Raw genomic sequence first — 5,130 nt, 5'->3', positions numbered from 1 at the left:
TACCATGTGCAGCTGAAAAGAAGGTGTATTCCTTTTTGTCCCTATTTATTTTTCTCCACAAATATATTAAATCTAATTTTTCTAGGACTTCATTCACCTCTCTTATCTCTTTCTTATTTATTTTTTGGTTTGATTTATCTAGATCTGAAAGAGGAATATTTAGAACTCCCACTAGTATGGTTTTGCTATCTATTTCCTTCTTAAGCTCTGCCAGTTTCTCCTTTAGGAATTTGGATGCTATGCCATTTGGTGCATACATATTGAGCACTGTTATTTCCTCATTGTCTATACTGCCTTTTATCAGGATGTAATTACTTTCCTTGTCTTTTTTAATCATATCTATTTTTACTTTGGCTTTGTCAGAAATCATGATCACCACTCCTGCCTTCTTTTTCTCATTTGAAGCCCAAAAGATTTTGCTCAAGCCCTTTACCTTAAACCTGTGTATGTCTATCCGCCTCATATGTGTTTCTTGTAGACAACATATGGTAGGATTTTGGTTTCTAATCTACTCTGCTATTTGCTTCCGTTTTATGGGCGAGTTCATCCCATTCACATTCAGAGTTATAATTATCAGTTGTGTATTTCACAACATTTTGTTATCGACTCCTAGTTCTACCTCTTCTTCTTACACTATTTCCTTTTAAACCAGTGGTTTGCTTTAAGCCAGTAACCCTTGTCCCCTCCCTTGATTTACTTCTCTTTCTACACCCTCCCTTATTATTCCCCTCTTTTTATTTTTAAGGCCTAATGAATTCCCTCTCCCTTCTTCTCCCCTCCCTTTTTTGACCTCCCCACTCCCCTTGGTTTATCCCTTCTGACTTTCTCAGTAGGGTTAGATAGAGTTCTTTATCCCAATGGATATAGCTACTCTTCCCTCTCAGTGTTAATTACACTGAGAGTAAGGTTTAAATATTACCTCTTAATGCTCTCTTCCTCTCCTTCTTATAATAGCATTCATCCCTCCCCTTCCTATGCCCTCTTTGTGTGTAATAGAATATCCTATTTTTCTTATTCATTCAAATTTCTCTTGGTGTCCTCTACTATTCACCCCCCTCTTTCCCACTCCCAATATCATCTTTGACCATTTAGTACTCCAACCTCTCCCTATGAATAATTCTTCTAATTACTATTATAGTGAATTCTATAATAGTGAATAGAGTTTACTACAGAGAATTACATATTACATTTCTCCACATAGGAATACAAACAATTTGATCTCATTGAAGCCCTTAAAGAGGCAAATTTAAAAAATAAGAGTTTTCTTTCTTTCCCCCTCTGTTTCTTATTTATCTTTTCATGTTTCTCTTGATTTTTGTGGTTGGATATCGAACTTTCCATTTAGTCCTGGTTTTTTTTGTGCATATACTTGGAAATCTCCTATCTTGTTGAATGCTCAAACTTTCCCCTGGAAGTATATAGTCAATTTTGATAGGTAGGTGATCCTTGGTTGTAGACCCAGTTCTCTTGCCTTTCTGAATATCATATTCCAAGCCTTGTGTTCTTTTAGGGTTGAGGCTGCCAGATCCTGTGTGATCCTGATTGGTGCTCCTTGATATCTGAGTTGTCTCTTTCTGGGTTCTTGTAAAATTTTTTCTTTTACTTGTAAGCTCTTGAATTTGGCTATTATATTCCTGGGAGTTGTCTTTTCAGGGTCTAGTATAGAGAGTGATCTATGGATCCTTTCAATGTCTATATTGCCCTCTTGTTGTAGAACTTCAGGGCAGTTTTGCTGAATAATTTCTTTTAGTATGGAGCCCAAATTTCTATTAATTTCTGCTTTTTCAGGAAGACCAATGATTCTCAAATTGTCTCTTCTAGAACTGTTTTCTTGATCTGTCAATTTCTTGTTGAGATATTTCATGTTTCCTTCTATTTTATCAGTCTTTTGACTTTGCTTTATTTGCTGTTGCTGTCTTGAGAGATCATTAGCTTCTAATTGCTCAATTCTAGCCTTTATAGCCTGGTTTTCCTTTTCAATCTGGTCATTTCTGGTCTTCAATTTACTTGCCTCACTTTCCAATTGTGAAATTCTGCCTTTTAAACTATTATTTTCTTGCCAGATTTTGGTTTCCAATTTGCTTACCATTTCGTTAGATTTTTGAGCATCTTTCTCCAATTGGGAGTTTCTGTCTTCTAACCTTTTAATTTCCTTTTGAGCTATTTCCCACTTCTCTCACCAAATCTCTTCCATCTTTCTCATCATCTCAGATTTGAATTCTTCAAGAGCTTGTGACCAGTTTTCTTTATTTTGGGAAGGTTTGGATATGATTATTTGTTTGTTCTCCTCTGCTATTTGCTCTGTTTTCTGGATTTTCTCCATGTAAAAGTTGTCCAGTGTTACAGATTTCTTCTTGTTGATCTTTCTCTTTTGTGGTTCCTGTGGATGGCTTGCCATTGTGAGCTGCATGCCCTTTCAGGTTTATCCTCACACCCAGGGTCTGACTGTACTCTTTAGGCTCCTAAGGTCTCAGGTCTAGTTGTTCTCACGGTCAAGTCTCTGGTGGTCCCCTTGCTTGTTCCTCTGTCCGCAGCTCCTTTAATAGTCTCAGGGAGCTGCTTCCACAGTTGCACCCCTCTGCAGTGGGTCCCCACCCAAGGTCCACATCCGCACCTGCGCTCAGGGTCTGTGTTCAAAGTCCACGAGTTCTTTAGCCTCTTGGGGTCTTAAGTCTTGCTGCTCTCAGGAGCAGACCTTGGTGACCCCAGGTAGGTGCCAAGGACTTAATGGGTGCCCCAAGCTTGCTCTAACTCTTTTGCACTGGCTTTCACACTGTAGGTGGTGTGTGTGTGGGGAGGGGGTTGCTCAGCTCATGTTTTAGTGAGAGCTGTTTCACCCCCTTATAGCATGGAAATGCCCCGATCCCACGTACCTTCAATGCTGCGCCCTGTTGTGGGGTCCCTTTGTTTGTCTGGATTTGTTTTTATGTCTTCTTGAGGAGTCTTATATGTGTGGGTTAGGAGAGGGTAAGCAGCTGCTTCTACTCTGCTGCCATCTTAACCTGGAAGTCTTGGCCCATTTCTTCTTGCATCATTTTCCTTTCTTCTTATGTTACTTTCCTTTCTCTATGTGTGGGTTAGGAGAGGTTAAGCAGCTGCTTCTACTCTGCCACCATCTTAACCGGGACTAAGATTTATCTTCTTGAGTTAAAATTCAACTTCAGAAACTTACTAACTGTATGGCCCTGAACCATGTTTGCTTCAGTTCCTCATCAGGGAAATGATAAAAAAGGAAATGTCAAAGTATTCTAGTATCTTGCCAAGAAAACCCCAAATTCGGTCAGGAAGAGTTACATATGACTAAAAGGAAAGGGAAGGAAGGAAATTTAAAGGGATGTAGACTAGATTAGGGTATCCTTAGGTCAAATAGAGATACTGGGGTGGAGGATATCTTTGCAAAGAGTATGAACTTCAGGATAATTGAGAAGCATAACTGAAAAGGATTAGAAAAGAAGGCCCAGTCCTCTATTCCTCATGTCCCTTCCCTAATACTCCCTCCCGTATCATTTTTCTCTACTCTTCACATCAACTAGAGTGATCTGAGTGTTTAACAAGCTGGCCCCTCTATAAGATCAAGTCTATTGTGCACATGGCCACCTACCTGCTGGAACTTCATGTGTATGAGTCGAGAATAGTCTTGGGGTGTTTTATTTCCTTCTTCATAGAGTGCTCATCCAAACTATAACTCCCTCTTCCTCATATTCCCCTGCCTCAATGGTACTTAACACACAGAGTAAGGAGACTGTAGGTGAGTAACATGGTGGGGAGAACTTATGAGGACTGTAGCACCAGTTAAATGAGGATAATAATACCTACTTTCTAGGTTGTTGTAAGGATAAAATAAGATAATAATTGTGAAATGCTTAGCAGAGTGCCTGGCACATAGTGCTATTTAAGTGTTAGTTATGATTATTATTACTATCATCTTACATTTTGATTACTTTATTTAATAAAGGTGTATGGACCTTAGAGGGGATGTTGACTCAGCAGCCTTTTGCTATATGGGGATCTGGGAGCACCTACATAATTCATGGCTGCATGGATGCAGCCTATAAACTAAGAATGTCCTCTGAGGAGTACCCACAATTCACTTTTTAAAAAAAACCCTTACCTTCTGTCTTAGAATCAATATAGAATATTGGTTCCAAGGTGGAAGAGTGGTAAAGGATAGGCAATGGGGGTCAAGTGACTTGCCCAGGGTCACACAGCTAGGAAGTGTCTGAGGCCAGATTTGGACTCAGGACCTCCTATCTCTGGGCCTGGCTCTCAATCCACTGAGCCACCCAGCTGTCCCTGTCACAATTCATTCTTAATCGTAACTATCCCTTGTGGAAGGAATGAGTGGGAAGGGGAATTGGTGATCCTTGGGAAAGGAGCAATAAAAAGAGAATAAGCCTCCCAAATGGAAAGATTACCTGAGATGAGATTTAAAGATAGTGTAGCCTTCATTCTTTGTCTTCCATAATTTTGGTGAATGACCTTGGGCAAGCTACTTTTCCTCTATGGGATTTGGTTTCTTCATCTATCATCTGTGCAAGTCAGCTTATATGATCTCCAGTGTGGTGAGGAAGATTACTAAATTATTATTTAGGAGGTTTAGCAGGCAGGGCTGAAGATGGACTCTCTCTCTCTCTGAGATGGACTCCATGGTGGCTAGGGCTAAGTTGTAACTGACCCCCTGGTAGATCTCAGAGGAAGTGGAATTTGTACCCTGATTTCCTGGGATCCAGAAGGAAGACAGTCATCTGCTTGAGGGAGTTTTTGGTTGAGACCTGAGTTGCTGGTTACCTTGGGCTGGTTTATCTCCCAGACCTAGCCACCTGAAGGAGTATAGACAGTGGTCCTGGAAGAGCTGCAACATCGCTGGAGTGTGACAGGACTCTGCAGTGAGGGTACCCACTTCAGTCCTGCTATTCTTTGGACCCTGTCTTGCTTTAGTTCTCAGTTCAGTGTAGGTAAGTCCATTCTGTGACCCTATGGTTTGCCCTTAGTCTGGAAGTATAGAAACCCCTATTCCCGTTCTTTAGATTATAGTTTTCTTTAATTAGACCTGTGTTTAATTAAACCTCTTGTCAATATCACTTACTTGCTAGTTTCTCTGACTCCCTGGCTAGGTGGGCCTGTGTTGGC

The sequence above is a fragment of the Gracilinanus agilis genome, chromosome 4 (assembly GCF_016433145.1).
Source record: "Gracilinanus agilis isolate LMUSP501 chromosome 4, AgileGrace, whole genome shotgun sequence".
Taxonomy (NCBI): domain Eukaryota; kingdom Metazoa; phylum Chordata; class Mammalia; order Didelphimorphia; family Didelphidae; genus Gracilinanus; species Gracilinanus agilis.
Note: the sequence above shows the minus strand (reverse complement) of the source record.